Raw genomic sequence first — 25,484 nt, forward strand, 5'->3', positions numbered from 1 at the left:
CCCGTCTCCATCACCTCTTCGAGCTTCAGTTTCCTCGTCTGGTTAAGAGAGCCCTGTTAGGCCCTGGACAGCACTTTGGGTTTTATTAATTAGCCATTGTAAGAATAAATATACCTAATATTGTTTATCAGCTCTGACGGGGCTTATAAGAAAAATGGGGGCCAAAAGAACACCTCGACTCACAGACGTGTCTGAGATTGAATTTCACACGCAAGTTTAGGTTTGCATACAGTAGGCGCTCAATAAACACAAGGGGCCCATGTTCAGTGGGAGTAGGAGGACTTTCCTTTCCTACCTAAAGATTGGAAAACGAGTAGGCAGGCCATGGGGCTTCAGTGTAGAGTTGTGCAGGCTGTTCACTGCACAAGGATGATAATCAAGGCAGCTGGTAAAAGGGTTGAAATCCAAACCGCCCTGCCCCACCAAGCTGGGCATGGAGCTGCGAGGCTGCACCCTCCCAGAGAAGGGACATCCTTTGCTACTTCAGGCAAGGTCTGGGCAAGCCGTGGTCCTGTCACCTCCCCACACCAGAAGTTTGGACACCAGATCAAGGAGACACTAGTGTAACAGGCAGCATTCTTGGCAGTGACAGAAGCGAGCACGACACCAGCCGTTGAGAGCGGCACGGGGGGCGGGGGGCGGGCGGCAGGTAGATCTTCGGAGAGGCAGGAAGCCTTTAGATCCCTGTGGAGGTTCTGGAGGCAGACTCGTGGAGGCCGGCCGCAGACTGGTCTGGGGAAGACACAGTCACTGCTGCCCCCAGACTCGAGGGTCCCCTGTGGCCCCTGGGAATGAACATTCACTGTCCAGAAGGTGTTCTCTGCCATCCCACTAACCTGCATGCCTTGACGACAAATAAGGGGAGTCCTTACTCGGAGGAGGTGGAGAAAGACATTAAACAGAGCTTCTTTTTCAATCTGTTTCTGTACGTGAACTTACAAACACATGAACAAAGTCAGGCCACAGAATCATAAAGACTTCTCACTTACTACATCCCGAGCATTTTACACATACAACTCTGTTATTATAATCACTCCCATCGATTTTTACTTTAATTCAATGTAACACAGGATTTTAGAAGCGGGCTCGAAATGCTTGACTTCCTACGGAGTCCCAGGAAAGTCACCTGGCACTGGAACTAAAGCCAGGAGAAAATTAGAGTCAGGATTTTCACGCCAGAAAAGTGGAGAGAAACTCCTCTGCAGCTGGCTCCAGGGATGGCCTCTACAGAACAGACAGCTAGTCTTAAACATGTTTGGGAATGAATGTCTCCAGAACACTGGCTACGTTTTACTGTTTCCGAGAAAGCCTTTCCCTTCCTGAGTTAGAAGGCAATACATAGAGAGCTTGGACTCCAGTCTGGCACTCGGTTCATTAATCAGGGAAAATTCTGAGGTCGGTTGATTTATCTGGCATGCAGACTGAATGTTGACATTCTTCGAGCCTTGTCCAGAGGGCCATGAAACTCTGGACAAACTCCTCTCCCATATGAACCATCTTTTCAGTTTAATTCTGGCTCAGACTCCGCGGTGAGCAGCTGGTGCCAGCACCTCGTTGAGGGACACGGTTTCTCTTGGGCGTAGAGTACACTGGCCTTTCCTCTGCTCTGTATGAGACTCGACATGTCGGCGTTCTTACCATCTCTGAGGGGGAAGGGTGCACGAATGGGTCCCAAAAGCACACAAGCGCAAGCACAAAGACGCATAAAGCTGACCACATAAAACCAGTGGGATGCCACCTCGCCCACCAGGATGGTTACTATTAAAAACAAACAAAACCCAGCAGGTATCAAGTATTGGGGAGGATGTGGAGAAGCAGGAACCCTTGTGCACCGTTGGTGGGCGTGCAAGCTGGTGCAGCCACTCTGGAAAACAGTATGGTGGTTCCTCAAAAAGTTACAGATAGAGCTACCCTATGACCCAGCAATTGCTCTTCTGGGTACACACCCAAAAGGACTGAAAGCAGGGTCTTAAAGAGGCATTTGTACACCCGTGTTCAGAGAGGCATTATTCACAGGAGCCAAAATGTGGAAGCAACCCAAGTGTCCGTCAGTGAATGAATAGATGGACAAAATGTGGTCTGTCCGCACAAGGGAATACTATTCAGCTTAAAAAGAAAGGAGGGGTGCCTGGGTGGCTCAGTCGGTTAGGCGTCCGAGTCTTGATTTTGGCTCAGGTCATGATCTCAGGGTCCTGGGATCAAGCCCCACATTGGGCTCTGTGCTCAGCATGGAATCTGCTTGAGATTCTCTCTCTCTCTCTCTCTCTCTCTCTCTCTCTCTCTCTCCCCCTCTGCTCCTCCCCCCTCAAATAAATCTTAAAAATAAAGAAAGGAAGGAAATCCTAACACGTGCCACAACATGCATGGACCTTGAGGATGTTTTGCTAAGTGGCTTAAGCTAGTCACAAAAAGACAGTGTTATGGTTCCATTTATATGAGGTACTTAGAAGAGAAAGTAGACAGTGGTGCCAGGGGTTGAGGGAGGGGGAAGGGGAGTTGTCATTTCATGAGGACAGAGTCTCAGTTTCGCAAGATGGAAAGTCCTGGAGATGGGTGGTGGGGACCGTTGTGCAACAATGTGAATGAACCTAAACTGGACCATATCCTTAAAAATGGTTAAGATGGTACATTTTATGTTATTACACATATTTTAGCACAAATTAAAAAAAGAGTGTATGTGTACATGTATCGGGGAAAGCCACAAATTAAGAGAGACTGAAAACGCAACTGGTTAACGTCATTGCAGCCGACGTGGTAGTCAAAGGAATGTGTGTCACTTACGTGTATGAATTGTGTTTCAGGCCAGTAAGAAACCGTAAAACAGGACGAAGGATCTGAAAAGGTGTTCACAGAGCAAAACTCCCAGTGTGCAAGCAAGAGTCACAGAGGTCCCGTCTCACTTGTGACCCACAAACCGGATGCGGAGCCAAACCAGGACGCACATCAGGTAGGCAAAGACAACACGCCGTCAACGGGGGGTTGGGGAAGCAGGCCTGTTTCTAGTGCGGGTGGTGGGCACATGTGGGATACAGCCTCTCTGTCCAGTATTTTTGGCAAAGTTTAAGATATGTTCAACCAACGACCCAGCAGTTCTGCTTCCAGAACTCACAAGCACGCGAATGCCCACCTTGTGGTCATGGTAAGTGGCCGTGATTAATTAAAACCAGCGATGTAGTGGCTTGCAGCGAAAACGAAAAAGTGCTTTCCTACAAAGCAGCTTGCGTTTTTGAAGAGTACTTAACGCCATGGGTGTTGGGGTCCCCGAGACGACCCGCAGTTTCCATGATTCACTGGAAGGACCCTTGGGACGCGGCACGAACTTGTCCTCACACCTGGGTCCACAGCACCCGCACGTTTTCACCATGCGCGCGTGCCTGGCATCATTGCCTTCCTCCGTTTAGTGAAAGCACTTGGTTATTTATTTGAGTTTCACTCACCAAAATTCACTTAGCAGGGAGGATTAGGCAAGTGCAGTTCTCCCTAGAATCAAATACAGACCACTTCTATTTTTCCCTCGCAGGGAGGACACGTTCCTCGCTTCACAGATAGAACAGATAGTGTGTGTGTTGGGGTGGGGGGCCGGCAAACAAATTTTGTTCTTTCCACAAACTCCTGTTGTGTGGCACATGTGCGAGGACATCCTCAAACTCACGTTTGCCTCTAGAGCCTGGATGTTTCGGCGCCCTGAGCCTCTCTCTCTCTGTGTCTCCACAATTCTGCAGCCTCCTCCCCTCTCCCCTCACCCTCAGCTGCGGTTCCCATGGCAACAGGCAAGAGTGGCCTTTGTCCTGCGAAGGTCTTCAGGGAGAACAGCAAACAGCAGTGGACAACAAAATTAACCAGAGTGGGGAGGGCTCAGACCTGCGGGTCATCTACTGGAGGCCCTGGCATGTTCTTTCCTGGAATTAAAATGTACCGTAGGGCGTTTGTAGAATGTCACCTAATCAGTGCCTTAGACATGTCAAGTCTCCCAGGAGCACCGCAATGCAAGCATTATCTACTATAAATACTCGTTCATAGACTATGGATTTCACACCAGCAGTAATGGCAGCTACTGTTCTAGGATATGGGATTAGAACAGTGCTTTTCAACTGGGGGCAATTTTGCCTCTGCAAGGAGGCATTTGGAAACATTCTGGTTGCCACAAGCAAAGGGGGCGGGTGCTGTTAGCATCCAGTACATAGAGGTGGGGATGCTGCTAAACATCCTACAGTAGACAGGACACCAGCCCCCGACAACAAGGACCAACCCAGGCCCTAACATCAGTAGTGCCAAGGTTGAGAAACCCTGGGTACAATGATATGGAAGAACCTGCCCTGAAAATTCTCGTACTGCTTACTTTCTGAGGGGGGAGACAGACCACAAACTAAATATGATTTGTGTGCTCTGATAAAGAGTGAAGGGGTTTGTGGACGAGATGGTGACTGGCGTCAAAGTGATGGAGCAGTTGAAGGTGGCCTTTCTCGTGTTGTGATAGATGAAGAGAGAGATGAATAAAGCCAGGGAGCAAGTCATGGGAAAAGAACATTCCAGGGAGAGGGTACAGTATGTGCAAAGGCCCTGGGGTAGAAACACATTGAGCACATTCAAAGAAGAGCAGTGAGACCACAGTGGTTGAAGTGCTATTAGGCAGGGTGAGGAAGAGGAGGGGGTGGGGGTGGATCAAGAAGGGCCTTGTCGTTGGTAAGAACTGTGGGATTTGCAGTTTAGCTATTAGAAATTTTAATATTGTTAGCATCATCAATAATCAGTTGAACATTTGCTGTATGTTGGGCTTTCTCCGGGACACTGGAGATCACCAGGGCAGGGAGCAGGCTTCTCACTACCTTCTTGCAGCTCCAAGGACACTGAGAGAAAGAGATCAAACAGTCACATGAAAGGAAACTGCAAGAAGAACAAATACATACTCAGTGACTCCTCTGGGCCGGGGGCTGGGCCCACAAATGATGCGGGGGCGCCTATTAGTGAGGTAGCCAAGAGAGAGGAAGAAATGCACTTAGATGTCTTAGATGGTGGAGCTAGTCACTGAGATGAAGGAGCCTGGTGTTTTTAGAATCAAGCAGTTTCAAATCTGGCTGGGGCCCCTGATTGCCAACACATCACCATCATCATCATCACAATTACTGTCATTATTATACAATAACTAACATGTGCCGGGCACACCGTGGTGCGCTTTCTGTTGCATTCCCAGGACATAGATATAGCTGCAAGGTGAGTGACATGACCTTCCCACTTTACCAACGGGCTCCCGAGCACGGAGAAGAGATAGGTGGTCCTATCCCATTCTAACTGCAGAGTTAGGCCGCCTTGGATGGAGCCCATCACACCACAGCCCCTACACCCTCTGAGCCACTTGCTTCATTTGAAAAAAAGAGGACCTGCCTCTCAGGGTTCATGTGAGCATTACATGAACAAAGGCATGACCCCCACTCAGCAAACGCGATCAGTACAGTACACAACACTCAGTCCTCAAGATAAACAACATTTTAATGCAATATTAAAAAAAAAAACCATTAATGAAAACCCCCTCATGATGAACCAGATATTAACATTTTATGTATGTATTTATTAAAGGGGGTTTAGTTTATTTAATTTTTTAAAAATAATCTCTACACCCAACATGAGGTTTGAACTCACGACCTCAAGATTAAGAGTCACACGCTCTACCAACTTAGCCAGCCAGGTGCCCTGCTTTTATGTATTTTTAAATATATTTTTAAATCTCCTCACGATATCTATCACTTCTTTTTTTCCCCCAAAGATTTGATTGATTGATCGATTGATTTGAGAGAGAGAGAGAGAGAACATGAGCGGAGGGGAGAGGCAGAGGGAGAGGGGGAGGGAGAAGCAGGCTCCCAGCTCAGGGATGTGGGACTCGATCCCAGGACCCCGGGATCATGACCTGAGCCAAAGGCAGATGCTTAACTGACTCAGCCACCCAGGCGCCCCTTAAATGTATTTTTAAGAGGCAGTTTTTTTCAGAAATAGATTTTGAAAATATAATTGATGAATTTGCTTCCATTAAATCCAGGAAAGTAAAATTACAATAAAATATTTTTTTTCTTTTGTATAACTAAGCTATTTAGATATACGATAATGTTGTAAGTTTTAATATATTTACTTTTCAGTTTTACAATATTTTTTCAATGAGTTTAATGTTCTAGAGGAAAAAAATCAACCATTAAAAATTTACATAAAAACAAATATATAGGGATGCCTGGGTGGCTCAGTTGGTTAAGTATCTGCCTTCGGCTCAGGTTATGATCCCAGGGTCCTGGGATCGAATCCCGCATCAGGCTCCCTGCTCAGCAGGAGCCTGCCTCTCCCTCTACCTGCCACTCCCCCAGCTTGTGCTCTCTCTCTCTCTCTCTCTCTCTCTCTCTCTGGCAAATAAATAAATAAAATCTTTAAAAATAAATAAATCTTAAAAAAAACAACAACACATATATAGGAACTCACATTTTTTCCTTAGCCCTACACTCCAATGTGGCTCAGCACACACTGGACTTTATTTAAACTTTTGGCATTCCATCCTTCCATCATGGCTTTTTATTTTTGGCATTCATTTTGATTTTTAGCATTCATTTTGATTTTTAGCTTAAGATGCCAGTTTAACGTTCATGGAGAGATGTCACAGAGGCAAGAATTCAAATAGAAAATCAGGGCTGGAGATGGTTTTTGTGAACGTGGCTCTGGATAAGGGCAGCTCAGAGGGAGCAGAAAGGATGTGGAAGCTGGCTGCCGAGGTGGGCCCTAGTGATTCAGAGTCCTGGTCCTCGAGCCTCTGTGTGGTCCCCTCCCACAGAGGAGATAGCTAGCTGACCTGTGTGACCAGCAGGATATTACAGAACTGTCCATGTGTGGTTTCCAGGGCGGGGTTAGGAAAGGCATGGCGGCTTCCTGCTCGCTCTCTCCTGGCTCACTTGCTCTGGGGGAAACCATGTCGTGTGGGCACTCAGGCGCTCCTCTAGAGAGCTACTCTAGGCCAGGAACTGAGGCTTCCTGCCACCAGGCAGCATAACTTGCCAGGACTGTGAGGAAGCACCTTGAACATGCACCATCCGGCCCCAGTCAAGCCTTCGGGTGACTGCAGCCCTGGTCAGCATCTTACTAGCAACCTCAGGAGAGACTCTGAGCCAGAACTGCTCAGCTAAGCTGCTCCTGCTTCCCAGGATCATAGGCATTGTTGCTTTCGGTCCTAAATATTGGGGTAACTTGTTAGCAACCGTAGGTGACCAGTGCTGATGAGAAAGGTGGACCTGGACCAAGTCCTGGAGCCTTGGCTACTTAGAGGAACGCCTGGGAAAGGAAGACAAAGACCATAGAGAGGTTAGTGTCCCTGTGAGTTGGTCAAGCTCTGTGAGCTGAGGGACCCAGATGGACGTAGCCATAGGATTTAGGATGGGCAAGAGCAGCTTCTTGGAGTAGAGTGCTGGGCACCTGGCTGGTGTTGGGTGGAGAGGGAGCAGGGAAGGAGGGGTGCAGAGGTGGCCACCATGAGTGTAGATGTCTCCACAGGGAGCGTACACGCTCAGCACACATGCACGCATGCAGCCCCAGGCCACAGGCACAGAGTCAAATTCTTCTAAATACGTTCCAGTCACAGAGGGGACCTGTTTGGGGAATTCTGTTTGACAGGAATTTGCTGAGCGCGTACTGTAGCTGTTCTGTGAGAGCGTGTGGTGGAGGCCACAGACTCCAGCCTCAAGTACAAGACTTGGCTGTTTATAGGTTCGGTGCAGGACGGAAGGAGAGGGCTGAGAGGCTGGATGCCCTATACCCCACCCTTCGACACAGCAGAAAGAGAGGCTTTCTTCTGGGTCTCTGCTCACAGATGCCCCTTCACACACACACACACACAGCCGGTTCCAGGAACTGCCGTGCTATCCATGGGCCAGAGAGGGCCTTGAACTCCCAAATCAACAAACTTTGGAAGTATGAACTGAAAACAGACACTCGCAAAGAGGCCATGTGTACATCTGGAAACAAGAGAACTCACAGTATTTCTTTTTTCGTGAGACGGAGCATGGCATCGAGCTGAAAGAGCTGAAAGGGGGGAAGGAGGTTCAAGGGCATGTTTGTTCTCTGAGACTCGTTCAAACATGGGACGTGAGGTTTTGTGGGTCGAGAAGGGTTGATTTCCTGTCGGTGGATGTGTTGGAGACAGTCCATGCAGCAGAGCTTCCCGGGCATGTGGCGTCAGATCACAAAGTGTCACAGCACACACATGCACACGTTAGTACTTCTTAGTGTTGTTGTTATTACTTACAACAGGCGGCACTGCACAAGGGTTGAGGTGCGGGGTCAAGACAAACCCCTAGCCTGCAGCAAGGTCACCTCCCAGGTAGGAATTCAGAATGTGGTGTTCACCCTGTTAGTGGTGGGAATTCCTCAAGGGATGGTCCTAGTGAAAGCACGGGCCATTCTGGGGCCACCTAAAATGCGGTGGCAATGTTTCGAGCCCAGCGATGAGGTGGGAGCCAGGTCGGCTTCTGGAGATGTTCCAGAGCCCGTCTTGTCAGGACTCTGTGATGGTTGCGTGGGGAGCACGGGGGAAAGCTGAGGTGGACGCCGTGGTCCCGCCTTGCACGGGTGGGTCCTGAGACAGGTGTCCTGCTCGCGCACGCACACCCCGGCTGTACTCCGGAGGGGAGGGTCCACTCCTTCCACCATGGCCAGCACAGGGCCAGGCCAGATGATGGTCACATGCACCAGGCTGTGCCCTATCGCTTTACAAATATGAGTAATCTAGTCTTTGCTGACCCCTGTGGGGGCAGAATCTGTGTCGTGCCTATTTTACAGATGAGGAAACCCCAGTACAGACGGGTAGAGCTCCACGAAAGCAGACTGGATCTGTTCTTGTGCATCATTCACCTTCCAGTGCCTAGCAGACTGTAGACGCTCAAAAAATAGTGTTGAGGGAGTGAGCCAGCGAACAAATAACTGAACTAATGAGCACTGGGGGCGCCTGGCTGGCTCAGCTGGTGCGGCATGCAAGGCTCGATCTCGAGTCGTGAGTTCGAGCCCCACGTTGGGTGTGGGGGGTCACGTGTCTGCTGAGTCACATGTATGCTTTACCACCATAAAACCTTTTTCAAATGCACATGGAGTGCTGGTGAGATGTCTGCGCCTTTAAGGGTCTCCTCCCCTCCAAGGCGCCCTGGCTGGTGGGGCGTCAGCAGCTCATTTTCCCAGGAGCCCTCACCATCAGGAGCGGGCTTTGGCTGTTGCCATGGAAACCGCAGCACAGGGAGGGAGGGAGGGGCTGCAAAAGAGCAGAAAGAGCCTTGGAGCCTGGAATCTTCCAGGCTCTGAAATGGCTATAAATGAATCAATAAGAATAGGGTCTTTGTCCCCAGTAAGACTGCTGTCCCTACCTCCTCACTGGGGGGCGGCCACCGTGCCCACCCAGGGCCAGGTCCGGTCCAGGCAGGTGTCCCCCGCGGGTCCTCCTCCACTGGCCGTTTGTGTATGGAGCTTGTGGAAGAGATTCTCGTTTTAAGGCAGACTCTCTCCAGTTACTTTTCCTGAAGTAAAAGTCTTTGGAAAAGAAAAGAAATCACAATGGCTTTCCTCTTTAGCATGTGGACTTCTGAAGACAGGCTCTGCGCTACTGGAATTCTAATCAGGCACAGGTCTTGGCTCACTGATTCAGTGAGTCTACTTAACAGGGCGCCCAACTGTGGGCCGAGAGAGCGCCTCTTTTTAAAGGTACCGTCCACCCGTTCAGTCAGCTGACGGACCCAGTGTCCGCCGCTGCGTAACAAACCATCAGGAACTGAGCCATTTGAAACTCCCTGTATTATCTGGGCTTGCTGGGGCGAGGGCGGGGGGCAGGGGTCTCGCAGGCTGGGCCATTTTCCCTTCTGGGTCTCGAGGTCCTTTTCCAACACCATGCAGTTGTTGGTAGAGTTCAGTTCCCTGAGGCCGAAGGCTGAGGTCCCTGCTCATCCGCGGGCGCCCTGTTGTTTCCTGCTGCGTGGCCCTGTCACATATATGGTGGCTTCCTTCTTCACGCACAGGTCACTGCCTTTGTGGAGATCCTTTGAGGCTCAGGATGAAGCTGCCTTTTCATTTGCATATTCTGCTTCATATTTGTGTTGGCAGGTGAGGACGACTCCCAAATGAAATTCAGGACTGAATTTTCCTGGTCCCCCCAAGGTACCCATATGGGCTGAATTGCATCCTCCCCAAAACTTGTGTTGAAGCCCTAACCCCCCAAGTGTGCTGGTATTGGGACATGGGCTTTGAGGGGGTGATTAGGGTTAGATGAGGTCACCAGGATGGGATTAGTGGCGTTTGGAAGAAGAGGAGGAGACCCCAGGGCACTCTCCCCCATGGAGCAAGGAGGAGACCCCAGGGCACTCTCCCCCATGGAGCAAGGAGGAGACCCCAGGGCACTCTCCCCCATGGAGCAAGGACACAGCCCGAAGGGGATCATGGGCAAGCCGGGAAGAGGGCCCTCACTTGGGCTCCCAGCCTCCGCCTGCCCTCTTAGTTCAAGTCTGCTCAGACACTACTTCAACAGGGTCTTCCCCCCTCCACTCCCCTCCCCCGACGCCCTTCCCTCTTCCCGCCCTCCACCTTTGCTTGGGTCCTGACGTTTCTCACGCCGACTCTCTTCCTGTGTCTCCCGCTAGATGAAGCTCTGGGAGGGTATGGCTTCTGTCCCATCCCACACACTTGACCCCCTTTACGTTGTGGTGGGCAGCCTCCTGAGTTTATGCCACTTCTCCCGCCCCTGGGGACCCTGGCTGGACGTTGGCAAGCCCGCTTCTCCTCCTTCAGCGGTGATTGGCCGAGGCTGTTGCCATGAACACGGGGGCAGTGGGGAGGAGGGGACGGGGAAGGGATCCGGAGAACCTGGAATGTTCCAGAATGTGGCTAAAGATCGTGTGTGATCTAGTAATCGTGGCCCAGCATACAGCAGGAACTTAATAAATGTTCTGAATGAAGGAATACCTGGGCTTCAAGGAGTCACCCTGTGCTGGGGGAGGGGTGTCACATGCCTCATTTCTACTTGTACTTGCAATTTTCTTCCCATTTTGGGGGTGGAAACCTATATAGCTGGCATTTGAACTCATCCGTCCATCCGCTAACCCACCCGCCTGCCTGCCCATTGACCCATTAATTGTGGTTTTTACCTTTCGGTGTCTTAGGATGTTTTGGTGTCTGGGGGGTGGGACTTAGAGGAGAGACAGGCTTCCCCAGCGACCCAATTCCGAAGGAGAATAACAGCCTGCCATATGCAAACCGACTGATTTCCACTCATCTTCTTCATCTGACTCACCGAGCCCCCGTCTCCCCGAAGTCATCCTGGGGCAGGTACGATGCACAGGAGTCCGTCCCTAGAGCCAAAGGGCTCCTCACCGGTCCGCGGAGGAGTGCTCAGAAGATGCTGCTTCTATCAGCGGCTTTTTTTTTTTTTTTTTTGACTCTTGGGATTTCTTAGGAGTCCACAGAGACCCAAATAGTAAAATTCTGACCCTGCCCCAATATGCATTTTTTTTTAAAAAATCAACTTACCGGTGTGTAATGTACATACGACAGACGGCACCTGTTGTCAGCGTAAGCATGTAATTAATGGGTTTTGATGAATGTAGGCACCTGGGTAACCAACACCACAGTCAAGCTGTAGAACATTCCAAGGATGCATTTTAATAAAAAAATAAGGTCTGTGAGGGGCTGCTGAGGCACTGGCTACTTGACTAAGGGTGACCCCACCCCACAACTGCCATCTCCAGGAAGGGTCGTGTTTCTTTCTCTTCTTGCTAACATAGCCTAGCACAGGGTGGACCTACAGTGAACATCTGTAGGATAAACTATCGAATGGAAGCATCTCCAAGCAGGCTTTTGTAGAAGAAAACAAACAAACAAAAACATTGCAGCAAGGAAAGATAATTTTCTCTCTACGCTTCTGAGTTATTGGCTGAGATCCCTGTAATGAAGGACAGATTAACAAGCATAAAACAGAAGTTATTAATATGTACATCTCACGTATACATGGGAGACGCCCAGGCAAAAAGTAATTCCCAGAGGTGGCCTAGGATGCAGGCTTGCATACCGTCCCAATAGGGAGAGGGACAAGGGATGTGGGCCTTTTTGGGGAGAGTAAATGATTTTTGGGAAAGGAGGTGTGATGGTTTGTGACGGTCTGTCTGGGTGTGGTGTCTGCTTCTGGTCACCCTTCTGTGACAAGAGCCAGTCTTTCCGGGGGGATGAAACTCCCTGGAGGGACTGATGACGTTGAGCTCCTGTCATGACGTTGAGGACCTGTACTGTAGGTGGCTGAGGGGCCCAGAGAAAACCCCTCCCTGCATTTGCTCTTTTCCAAGGGCCTGCAGCAAAAAATAACCCACATCCCAAAGTGACATATTTTGGGGGCAGCACATTCTGCTGTCCATTAACATTGTATCTGTGTCTTTTTCATCATGGTGGTCCCAGGGTCTGGCACATTGACTTACCAGAGCAGGCTCTCAATACATGTTTGTTGAGTGAATAAGTAAAAGGGAGGAGAATATGGTGAGCACACTGAATGTTTGGGTCCCCAGCCACTTCTGGTATGAAGATGTGGGGCTTTCTAGATCCTGTGAGACTCAGAGCCGACTTTGTGCCCTTGCACAAAGATGCTTTCGAAGGACAAGCACAGAGGATGTGCATGAACCGCTGATGAGGGCCCCCCAGCCTCCCCATCCCTCACCGAGGCTGGCTGCACACTGGAGCTCCAGCCTGTCCCTCCTCAGGGCTCTTTGGTTCCTTAGCAACCCAGACAAACTCAGTCTGTTACCATGGAAACTGTTGCTGGGCTGAGGAGGTGTCAGTAGCTGAAAATCAGCAGAGAGAACCTCAGAGGATGGAATATTCTGGAATCTGGTATTAAGTGTATGTTCAAAATCCCAGCCTGGAATTCGCTAGTTTCTCATTCATTATTTGTGAATAACTAAAAATATGGGTCCTTCCCCCATGCACTGCTGATGGGAACACAAAATGGTGCAACTGGTGTGGAAAGCAGTCTGGCGGTTCCTCAAAAAAACCAAGCGTGGAATTAGGATCCAGCAACTTTGCCTCTAGGTACATTGCCCAAAGAACTGAAAGCAGGGCCTCAAAGACATATGTGTACACCGATGTTCGTGCAGCCTTATTCACAGTAGCCCAAGGTGGGAGCAGCCCAATGTCCATTGACAGGAGATGGATAAGTAAAACGGGGTGTATGCCCACAGTGGGATATCGTTCAGCCTCCAAAAGGAGGGAGGAGGTTCTGGCACATGCCACAGTGTGGATGAACCTGAGGACGTGATGATGTGTGAAATAAGACAGTCACAAAAAGCCAAGTACTGTAGGAGTCCCCTTATAGGAGGTACTTGGAGTGGTCAGAGTCAGAGAGACAGCCCGCAGGATGGTGGGTGCCCCGGGCTGGGGGGAGCGGCAACAGGGACACAATTTCAGTTTTGCAAGATGAAGAGAGTTCTACGGACGGATGGTGGTGATGGTGCTTAACTCCACTGAACTGCACGCCTGAAGTGGTCAAGACAGCAACTTTTATGTTACGTGCGTTTCACCCCAATTTAAAAAATAAATATGAAAAAATGTAGGTTTTTGGGGCAGGTGTTTCCATCTCTCTGAGACGTGGCTAGTCGAACTTATGGGTAAAATCGGAATATTAATTGGTCCTACCTCATAAGACAATAGTAACAGCACTGAACACACAGTCCAGCATCTTATAAGCTATAATTTGACAAAAGGTGGTTGGTGGACTAGCTATGGCAGGCTTCCTTTGGAGAATTTTCCCTAAAGATGATGTGTCCACCCATCGCAGACTGTTTCTCTTCCGACACCGGTATCCCTCCCCCCAGTCACTTTCTTCAGCAATGGCGTCCCCCTGCCAAGTTAGCACATCGTCTTCCAACCCTGGGGTCGAGCCAGCTGTCTGTGTACCTGCCCTGTAGACTTGGGACTAGAACATGGTTGCAAGGAGCACCCCTACCAGGTGAAATCATGGGTCCAGAAGCCACATGGCTTCCCTTCAAAGCCCAGCCCTGCCCCCGGCTAGTGGCAGAATGTTCCAGATTGTCCAACCTCTCCACGCCTCCATCCCCTCATGGCTAAATTTGGGATGATAATATCATCCACCTTATAGGGTTGATATTTGTCTGTGGATGCCCAGCACAAGCAGACACCACAAGCCGAGCGAAGGCACTAAATGCGAACTCGATATTCTTGAAAGGCATCTGTTTTTTGATGATCTGATTAATATCAGGATCCCCGAATAACTGTGAGCTCCGCGAAGGCAGGGAGCGTGTCACTTTTGATGCATCCGTGTAAACCCAGCTCCTGGCCCTGGGTCTGACTCATAGGAGATCACTGGGATCAATATTAACAATTTGTTAACAAAACCCCATGTTTTATGAGGCCTTGCATGATGTGGCCACGTTGGACTCCCTTGCACACGCACAGTACGTTTTTGCCTCCGGACCTGCTATTCCCTCTGCCTAGATTTCTCTCCCCCCAGAGAGTCTCGTGTTTACCATTTGGCCTTCTGCTCAGATAGCCCCACGGCCTTAGCACGCATCGAAGACCGTCCTTGCCTTCCGTATTAACACCTTCCAGTTAGTTCTCTGCTTTGTTTTTGTTCACAGGCCTGGTGAACTTCTGAGGTTGTGTTAACCGTGTTGTTCATTGTCTGTCTCCCTTGCACCAGGGGAGGCTCATCGTATTCCCTGCCATTACCCCGAGGTCTAGCATGATCCCGCCTCCTAGAAGATACTCAACATCTTTCTTAAGGCAAGGGCCAAACTTTGGGAACAGACGATTGTGTCTCCCACGAGAACAAAGCACAGGGTTGCCTGGCATTTATTCTCTGCCCCTAGAGAAGGGCCTGGCACCCGGAAAATCTCCATCAGTATTTACCAGACAGACGACCTGTTGGATCCTGAGGACAGATGATGCTGTTAGAATGGGAGGCTGCAGGAGACGCATGATTTCTACCTGACTCTCGGAGCCCCTCACCTTTGTGTTTTCATTCTTGTGCAGACCCCATTCAAAGGCATCCAAAGATGTGCCTGGACCAGTGTGGGGGTGGTTGCAGAGCTGAGCCCCTTCTGCATCCCTGTCCCCATCCCTCCTGTGCCCACCACCGAGTCTCAGTGAGATGAGGCAACCCCGCGGCCTGCTCCCTCTCCAGATTGCTTATCGCCCTTAGCAACAGAGGGAGGCTCAGACCGTCGCCATGGAAACTGCAGCAGAGTGGAGAAGGGCGGGTGGGGAAGGGGCCCAGAGCCCCCCGGAAACTGGGACGCTGAGCTGACACACAGTAGGCCTTCCTTTACAGGATGAAAGAGGCTCGAGGCAGCCTTGCCCCCACTGCTCGTTTTTATCTCCGGTGAAAGAATAAACCCCCTTGCTGGGCACATACTCTCAGTTAGTTCACTTTTCATCTTCAGTGAAATCAGAACCCTAACAGTTAAGTGTTCACATTGCCCCGAGCACTGACCCTGAACCAGGAGCTTTCTAGGGACTGCACGTTTGTGCCCCCCACCCACTGTGACGGTATTCGGGGTGAGACCTTTGGGGGGTGATTAGGTCACAGGCGTGGAGCCCTTCCGGTGGGATCAGTGCCCTCATAAGAAGAGACAGGAGCGATGCCCTCTCTCCCCGCCACGTGAGGACACAGGCAGAGGGTAGCAAAATAGAGTCCTCACCAGGACCAGCCCGTCCCGGTCCCTGGTCTGGGACTATCCAGCGCCCAGAATTGTGGGGAATTCACTCCTGCTGTAGAAGGGCCCCCCCCCCCAGCCTGGGGTACTTGGGAGGGCAGCCCACACTCCGCTGGGCAGAACGTCAGCTGGGGCCACTTCCCGCAATCCGCGCCCCCACGGGCACAGCCCAGCCGCTCCGCGCTGTTGCCACGATGAGGAAGAGAATGGTTGCCATGGACACAGCACAGCGTGGTCAGGGTCCGGGAGACCCAACCATTTGCAAACCGTAGACTATTTAAATGCTAGCCATCTGTTTTGCAAATTATTTCCTGGGATGGCATCTCTCCCTAGTGTCCCTAGCTTTCTTCCCAAGCGTCGCGTCCTGCGTGGGGCTCCCCCCATCAGCCGTTCGACCAGGCCTTTTGGGGAGACTCTTTATTTCTGCCCCCTTTTACCACAAAGAAATCTAAAGTGCCCTGGCTTTTCTCCCCCTAACAGTAAGAGATCTGTTTGAATGAACTGAATGCATATGTTAACTATCTTGCTAATTTGTTGTTTTTATGTTGGTGAGGCTGTGGATTTTAAGGGGCAGATTATTTCAGGCACCGTTATAAGACAAAAATGCTGCCTCCTAAATTAAAATCTGAAAAAATGTCTCAAATTAATGAGATTCATTCCTTTTTTTTTTGCACACTTTTTACTCTGCTCTTGTCTAAGATTTCACTATGATTTTCGCTGTTGCTGTGTGATTTTGGGTGCTTTACGTTCGTTTTGCCTGCCAGCCTCTCAGAGCTCACCGCAGTGCCTGATGCGTAGTAGGAAGTCAACAGCTTAAATGAATGAAGGAATGACTTTTGCTTTTGAAAAACTAGAGTCGTGATGTTTTATATCGTTTGGCTTTCTGTCTCTGTCTCTCTTTTTTAAAACCTGAATTATAACATAAACATGTCGCAGATCATTAGGTGGCCTGGTACTCACATCACTTACACATTGCTAAGATGAACACATAGATGATGCAGAACTTTAAAAATATCAAAATTTACACAAGGATTTTGGCAAAAGACCAGTGCCTAAAATCACAGTGATGTCCTTTTGTTCATTCTAAAACGTCTTTTTTTTTTAACATCTTTGCCATAATTTAGTAGATGGTCGCTTTCTTTTACAACGGTGCCTAAAATAATTTACAACTTAAAAATCAGTGGCCTCAAACAAACAAAACAACAAAGGAATTAGCATTTGCGGTCCCTGCTGTAGGCACAGAAACTTGCTTTCTGTGTATAGGAATACATTTTAAGGATGAAAGTTCTACTACCAGATGTAAGTATATCGAGCAATTTTCTTTTACAGAGTAATGGCATTTAAAAAGCATATATCATTTCTTAAAGAAAGATTGGTCCAAATGGTACTTCAGTTATGATAATTAGATAATTCTGTAACAAATTAATGCATAAATATTTTCTGAAGACGGAGGGCTGGTTTTTTCAGTCACAGCAACTTTTTTTAGATATAAAAGAATTTCTTTACATCTCCCCACCAACGACAATTAATACACTTTGTAACGAGCTCATTAAAACAAACAAAAAAATCCCACAGTATATCGGTTGTGAGTCAAGTCTGAGTAATTGAGAAAAAAATCTGAAAACTTGTATTTGGTTTTCACTTTTATAATTTTATTACAGTGAAAACCTCACAGCATTCTGTCACAGACATATTGCACATTCATATTAGAAGCTAACATTACATTTGAGTAGGCACAAAATATGAATCACAGCATTTCCAGAACACGGAGAGTAATGTTATATATTACCAAAAAATGGGAAATGGAATGAGCAAAGCCTGCACACCTTTTTCAGACCCCAAGCAATCTGAACAAGAGCTTTTAGCTTCAGAATACGAAGGATGCACGTCACTCTCCTAAAATGTCAGATAGCTGCAGAAGGCTTTTTTTTTTTTAAATAAACGCACTGCAATATTTCAAAGTTTACATTTTAAGGTTTGGAGTTTATTAAATATAACAGCACATCTGGTCACCAAATTGTAGAAATTGACATCTCACAGCTGGAAACACTTAGGAAAAATTATGTTTGCTTGTTTTTAGTTGAAAGTGTTAGGATTAACAGGGATGGATACATTAAATGAGTCTGGAGGTTGGTATGCCCCAAGATGTGTCTTTATAAGCAATTCTTGACGATTCAAAAAAGATGTTCCTTTAGAAAATAAGGTCCATTATTTTTTTTCTGAATAAAAATGCTACACCCTCTATTTATAAACGTCCGTACATGCTTCTTCTATAGAGAAGAAGCCTCTGCCCAAACCCCAGTGCAGCAAGTCCCCATCATCTCCACCTCCCACTTGGCGAAATTCCTCTGCATCCTAATGAGGATCTCAGGCTCTCCTGGACGGGGAGACATTCAGGCTAGAAATGTCCCCCCCCCCCCCCCCGCTGAAACTTAGACCTACGTGCAGAAACCACCTTGCCCTCTTCCCCTGAAGAGGTTTCCTGCTGCCCGAGGAAGCGGGGAGAGGAAGCCTCAGGACACCCAGAGTTGATGCAGTGCACCCTAAGCAGCGGGAAGTAGACCCTCTGCCCACACCTGCCCCTCCCAGGTGAGAGTACAGTGTAGGGAAAGAGCGAGAAGGGGCTGGTCTGAGTCTTCCCTGAGTCATGAGCTACCCCTGAGTTGCCCCTACAGTGAGCCTAGAGGACCCTGCCTTTTTCAGCCAGGGCCTCACAGGGTTCTCTGGGAAGCTCTCCCTTCCTTCCTTCCTTCCTTTCCTTCCTTCCTTCCTCCCTCCCTCCCTCCCTCCCTCCCTCCCTCCCTCCCTTCCTTCCTTCCTTCCTTCCTTCCTTCCATTCACTGTGTTAAGCACTGGTGGACAAGACACTTTCACGGGGTTTAGTCTCCAGTAGATGAGAAGTCGATCAGCACAGAGACAAGTAAGAGTAACTTCTAATAGTGCCCCCCCCCCATGGAGAATGGAAGCAAGTGGATGTGATACTGTCTAGAGGGGCTACTTTTGCTAAGATGGTGGGAGGAGGGGTAGGGGTTTCTCCTGCGGACACTGGACCGTGGAGAAGAATCCAGGCAGAGCGAGAGACTGGAGGAAGCACTGAGTACAAAGTCTCCGAGGAAGGGAAGGGGTCTGCACGTCTAAAGGGCAGTGAGAAAGGCCAGTGTACATGGGAAGCCAAGTTCATCTGGAACAGAGCCGGTACTCTGTACATTTATTAGATACATGAGTTCAAAAACAAAAACAAAAACATTTTTTTAAAATAAAGATCTTTTCCTTAAGACAGATACAAGGGCTGTAATAATTTTCTAGGGTTGCCATAACAAATCACCCGGATGGGAGGCTTAAACAGTTAGGAAATTTATTCTCTCCCCATCCTGGAGGCTGAAAGTCCCAGATCGAGTGTCGTCAGGCTGGTTGCTCCCGAGGCCTCTGTCCTTAACATCTAGATGCCGTCCTCACACGGCCTTCCCTCTGCGTGGATCTGTATCTGCATCTCCGCTACTTGGAAGGACACACACCGACTCGATTAGGTCCCACTCATGTGGCCTTGTTTTAACCTAATCACCTCTTTGAAAGTCCTGTCTCTTCTAACGCAGCCTCATCCTGAGGTGCTGGGGGTTAGGGCTGCAACAAAGAATTCCGAGGGGACACCATTCAGCCATAACAAGGGCAGAGCTGACTCGCCTGGGACGGTCGTGGGGTGGCTCAGACCTCGAGTGGGCCCTGGCACCGCAGGCAGGGCCCCCAGCCCCGTGTGTGGGATGTGTGCCTGAGTGCGGAGAGCCTCTCTGCCATGGGCCCTGGGACGGGGCGTGATTTCCGACCACTGGCAGAGAGCAGCACCGTGGCAGGCCTCGCCCTTCTGCAGCGCCCTGGTCCAAGGGGTGCTCCCTGGGGTCCCCACGGTGAGCGTGCACCCGGCAGAGGCCCGGCCCTGCCCTCCTCTGCCTCCACCCTGGCCGGACCGCGGCTCAGGCTGTGGCCACGGACAACCACGGCTGCGCGAGGAAGGAGGGCACTGCCGAGTGACCAGAGGGAGCCCCCAAGACTGGGCCATTCCAGAATCGGGGCTCAAATCCTCAGCCAGGCACATAGGTGACACTCAGTAGATGCTGCTGAACGAGGACACCTGCGCCTCCCTAGGCGTTTCCCACCCCGAGTGCGTCGTAGGCGAGACGCGGGCCGCTCCCGCTGGGAGCGCAGACGTGGGCCGGAGGGTTCGCTCGCGTCTTCTCAGTTCGTTGACGTTTATTGGCCAAACTAGGACTTGAGATCTCCGGACGAAGCAGTTGCGACGTTGACTGGGCCCCGGCAGTGGCTCAGGACCACGTGGGTGGTTCTCCCAGCAGCCACGGGTGTGCCCGGGAGAATGGAGGGGAGGCTTCTGGAAGCTGAGCAGGGAGCGGCGTGATAGGCGGGCCAGCTCTGGACAGCTGCCACACACAGCAGGTAACACCGGGCGACCTCCCTACTGCACACGCAGCGGCAGCAGCAACAACAGTAATAGCCGGGGCCAGCGGCGCCGGGGCGGCTCGGTCGTTGGGCGTCTGCCGTCGGCTCGGGGCGTGAGCCCGGGGTCCTGGGATCGAGCCCCGCGTCGGGCTCCCTGCTCCGCGGGGAGCCCGCTTCTCCCTCTGCCGCTCCCCCTGCTCGTGTTCCCTCTCTCGCTGTGTCTGTCAAACAAATAAACAAAATCTAAAAATAAAAGAGTAACTGGGGCAGGAGGAAGCACGGGGAGGTGAGGAGATGGTTGTGGCTGGGGTGCTGGCGAGGGTTTCTCACATGTGCGCCTACCGCCAAGCTCATCAAGCTGTGCAGGCGTGAACTATGTGCCGACTTTTACGTGTCCAGGAGAAGGGCCGGGAGAAGGTTTCAGCAGCGGCATGCCCCGCCCCCCGCCACCTGCTCCCACGTGGCCACGCCCCTCGGAGCCTCCCGCCTCCCACGCCCCCCACAGGGCCAAGCGCCCCACGTCACCGAAGAGCAAGAAGCCCCGAGGCGGGGATACTCAGATCATCCTGTGACGACACACTTTTAGTATGACGTCGTGTCGGAAAGCTCTCGGAACTTGGAGCGTGCCCGTTCACTCCTGCTTCCCGAGGGGCCGCCCAAGCCCCCAGACCCCCTTCTTTCTCCTGCTCCTGCAGCCCTGCCCCCTGCGCGGCTCCCTGTGCAGCCAGAAGGGTCGGGAACGGGTGTCTCTGAGGCGCTGAGACCCTGGCCCTCCCCAGTGGCCCGGATTAGACTGTGTGGGGGTGCACGGCTCCACGTGGATGGACGTCCCCTGTGAACAAAGACCCGAGACTCGGCATGGTGGGGACAGCATCCAGGACCTTCCCACGCCCCCCTCCGCCTCCCCTGCCCCCGCCCCCGCGAGACTCTGAGGAAACTGCAGAAGGCAGCCCACCACGAGCTGGAGCTGGGTCCTGCCGCAGCACCGGCACTGGCTGGGAAACGTTCACGGGTTTTTCCAGCTGGTTAAGCACATTCTTCAGGAAGCATTAAATCACACACACTTAAAGTGAAATAAATTACGTGAAAAACAAATGCGTCCTTTCCTAATTAGGTTACCGGGGTCCGTGTTCTTGAGGCCGCTTCCGTGGATGGACTCTGTGTGGTGGGGCCTCCACGTGCCGACGGGGGGTCCCTCTCGCTCCTCCTCACCTGGGCTGAGCGCAGAAGCGGTGATTCCTGGCTTACAGTAAGCACCCCGTTTTTCAAAGACGGGTGGCAGGCAGTCTGCCCACCCCTGCTCTAGATGGCGGGCCACCTTGACCACATTGCTCAGGCTCCCAGTCTTCACCCGCGTCCTCCCTGACGCCTGCACTCCAGCCACACTGGCCTCCTCGCTGGTCCCAAAGCAGGACGAGCGTCCAGCCTCGGGGCTTTTCAAGGTGCAGATTCCTCTGTCCGGACTGTTCTTGATTTTCCCATGCCTGCCTCCCTCCCTCCAGCCAGGTTCAAACATCACCACCTCCAAGAAGCCCTCCTTGACCACCCACTCTAAAATATTGCTCTCTACCTTTTGTCCATCCTAGCACTCACCACCACCTGCAATCTTGCCTTTATGTTCAAAGTAAGACCCCCCCCCCCCACAACTAGAATACAGCTCTCTGGGTTGGTTCTTTGCTGTACCCACCACCCTTTGGGGCCTACCACAAAGTACGCTCTTGGCAAATATTGTTTGAGGAAATGGATGGGCGAATGAATCATGAGGGTATGGAAAGCTGCTTCTCCTAGTCACCTCTCTGCTCCAGGAGGGCAGACATGGCCTTTCTGCTCATCATTTTATTCTCCATTGTCCTATGCAGGAAGGGGATGGGGGGGGAGCTCTATCAATATTTCTGATCAGTCAATATTCTGGCAACATGAATCACTGGTGTTTGGAAGATGCTCAGGATTTCTACCACGACCCCAGAGGCTCCTGACGCCAATGTTCCCCTTCTGCTGGGATGGTGCAGATGGTGACGCATTTCGACACGCACGACATACGCACAGAGCCTCTGATGCGGACTCGCACACAGCAGGCCTTCCCCACCCTCCTCCTCCTGAAGGATGCAGAGCTCGGCCTGTTGCCATGGAAACTCCAGCCTGAGTGGGAGGCCAGGGGCTGGGGAAGATGCAGGGAGGGCTGCAGAGGGTGGAACCTTCCAGGCTCTGCAGTGAGATGGTAGGTTCAGGCCTCCAGCCTCATCCAGGACTCTCTCCTGCCAGGCAACCCCTTCAGACCTCTTCTCCCGTTGGCCGTCTCACACTTTACCCCGTGCCCCCCACCCTCTCTTGTTCATACTCCTTGAGCATAATAGTACCCACCCTGCATAAGCCACTGTCCACTCCACCAGCCCCCTCAAGTTTTTTTTATTGTGGGAAAACACGCACAAAATTTACCCTAGTAGTCACTTTTTTTAAGCGTACAGCTCGGTGGTAGTAAATACATCCCTACTGTTGTGCAGCCATCACCACCATCCATCCACAGAACTCTTCATGGTGCAGAACTGAAACTCTGTCCTGGTCCCCAGCCCCAGGCCCCTGGCATCTGCCATTCTGCTTTCTGTCTCTGTGAATCCGACTCCTCTGGGGACCTCACAGCAGTGGGATCATAGTGTTTGTCCTGCCGTGACTGGCTTAGTTCACATCTCACACTGTCCTCAAGGTTCACTCACTCTGTAGCAGGTGTCAGAATGTCTTTCCCTTTAAGGCTGAGTAATATTCCCTGATGTACACACACACCCTCAAACACACGTTTTGTTTATTCATTCATCAGTGGTCACTTGGATTGCTTCCACTTTTTTTGCTGTTGTGAATAATGCTGCTTTGAACATGGCTGAGCAAATACCATTTTGAGACCGTGCTTTCAGTGCTTTGAGGCATATACCCAGAAATTGGTGGAATTACTGGATCATAGGATAATTCTATCTTTAATTTTTTGAGGAACAGCCATCCTGTTTTCCACAATGGCTGTGCCCCGTAGCCCCCCAGTTTTAACCACAATAAACAACTTGACTGAGGTGGCTTTCCAGGTCTGACATTTACTGTGGGAGTATCCGTGGTACCTTTTAGGGAAACTTCACCGTGTGCACTGTTCCCATGGTTCCCAATGTTGAACCCATCTGAGAATCATAAAATTAGTGTATTGTGGTTAGTTTAATAAACAATACTGTAGCACTTACTCTGTACCATTCAGCCCTCTAAAGTCTCACTTCGTTAAAGCTCACTTGAGATGTGTTCAAATATTACCCAAGTTTACCTATCAGGACATGGGGGGACACAGGAGTCAGTGAGTTGTGGAGAGTCATACAACTAGTAATGACAGATCTCAGATTCCGACGACAGTCTGGACCCTTAACCTCAGGCTACGCTCCTGCTTAGCAGTGTCCAACGGCTGCCTACACTCTGTGCAACTGAGGCAGCAGCCTGTGTATCAGAGGATTTGTCTTGGGGAATCTTGACCTGGGGTTGGTGGGCTGGGCTTGTTGGTGGCCAGACCAGTTCTGAACTTGCACAGCTCGTACTGAGAATCGTCTGATGGGAACGTCCAGTCGACAGGTGGAGATGCATGTCTCTGGTGCTTCTGAGGGAGATCTAGACTGGAGATGGGATTTGGGGGGCACTAGAGACCACAGAGTTGTACAACTCCAAGGATGCCATCCATGCAGATAACACTATGAGTGGGGGTCTCACTGAGGCTACCTGGAGAGAGTGGGGTGCGAGAAAGGAGCACTCAGACCCTTACCAAGTACTCAGAGTGACGGGAAGTGATAACACAAATATCACCCAACTCCACAGGTGTTTGCATGCAAAGATGAGGCTGTTGGCAATTATCCTTATTCATTCACCAGTGCCATATAGATGTATCTATGTCCCAAAGTCGTGATCTGCACAGATGAGTGGTGTAGACAGAAAAGAAGAGGCGAATTCTTGAATTCAGAACTGACCCTTGGAGAAGCATCCATCCAACCAACCCTCATTCATCTAAATATCCATCCGTCCGTCACTCATCAATCCTTATTTTCACCCATCCATTTGCGGTCCATCAATCTACCCAACCACCCATTTATGGACCCATCTAACCACCCTCCATCCATCCACCCAACAAAGAACTGGAAATACATCTAAGGAAAACAGTTGTGAACACCTCAATGATAAATTTAGTTATGTGTTAATTCACCAAATGTAAGGTAAAAAGCACAGCATGCCTCTTGCCAGCCCCGATGGCGACATCAGCTCTGTGGCCTGTCTTCCTTGCTCGCTCCTCATCAGACACTCTGGCCTCCTTGTTCTTCAGCCTGACAAACATGCTCCATCTTCAGGTATTTCCAGATGCTGTTCTCTCTGCATGCCCATCATATAGAGAGAAGATGCACAAGGAGGGCGTCCGTCTTGGTTTCTACTCCATTTGTCACATTCAACTCCATGCTGACCCACACGGGACCTCAGTAAATACTTGCAGAATGAACAGAATTGTGCAGCTGAAGGAAGGATGACCTACCAGAGGTCAGAAACTGGGCCTTATTTCACACAACTCTGTTTTCCAGATTCTAGAACCAAGCAGGTAAAGCAGAAAGGGGCTCGGTTACTACCCGCAGATGCATAGATCCAAGCAATTATCTGTAATCGCGCGCACACACATATGAACACTGAGTAAATGTGCAGTGAGAACACAAACTCTGGTATCACTGAGGCTTAGCGTGGACTTGCAGTTCCTGTCCAAGTGGGTGAGGCTCTGACAGCCACTTTTCCTCTCTGTCTCTGCATAGAAGTTGCCAGGGACGCATCCCCGCGTGCACGAGCTTTGCGGACGCACCGGTGATCTGAAGCGAGCCCAAAGGGAGCTCACCCCCGCCCCCGCCCGACTCCCCACCCACCCCTCTGCTTCACCGAGCTCAGCCAGCCAGACTCAGGCTGTTGCCATGGAAGCTGGGAGGCCAGGGGCTGGAGAAGGGACACAGAGAGTCCGGCGAGGCCCAGAACCGGGTCCCAGCCTGGCGCGCAGTAGGCCCTCAGCACATGCTGAAAGTCAATGTCTTAGTCCCTAAAGTGCAGGGAGTCCATCCATCAGAGGGGAACCTGTTCTTCCTAGGCGTTTCTGGCAGGCATTTATATCCCCAAGTCCTGGATCTTGGGATGGCTGATATCTTCTATGCAGCAAATTCTGTACGAGGATCGAAAGTAGGTCTGAGAGCAAGCCTGGCCTCAGGGCTGCCCACTGCAGCCCGACAGTGACCAGAGGGCTCTTCCCCCCTGGGTGACAGAGGAGGGACCCCAGGCCCAGGG

At 50.7% G+C, this 25,484-nt stretch overlaps 1 long non-coding RNA gene across 4 annotated transcripts in view; it reads left to right on the plus strand.

The window, feature by feature from the left end:
* Nucleotides 1-11,618, plus strand: part of LOC141371787 (uncharacterized) — an 89,497-nt gene extending 77,879 nt beyond the window's left edge. For 3 of the 4 annotated variants that reach the window (XR_012377020.1, XR_012377017.1, XR_012377019.1), the window contains exons 4-5: nucleotides 2,802-2,947; nucleotides 11,160-11,618. This is a non-coding gene — a long non-coding RNA (uncharacterized lncRNA). Of the gene's footprint in view, nucleotides 1-2,801; nucleotides 2,948-8,777; nucleotides 8,856-11,159 lie in introns of those variants that run through there. The other variant, XR_012377018.1, reaches the window with a different exon arrangement.
* Nucleotides 11,619-25,484: the final 13,866 nt, after the last annotated feature.

The sequence above is a fragment of the Callorhinus ursinus genome, unplaced genomic scaffold (genome assembly GCF_003265705.2).
Source record: "Callorhinus ursinus isolate GAN/ISIS: 27379988/994484 unplaced genomic scaffold, GSC_fseal_2.0 scaffold100, whole genome shotgun sequence".
NCBI classification, from domain to species: domain Eukaryota; kingdom Metazoa; phylum Chordata; class Mammalia; order Carnivora; family Otariidae; genus Callorhinus; species Callorhinus ursinus.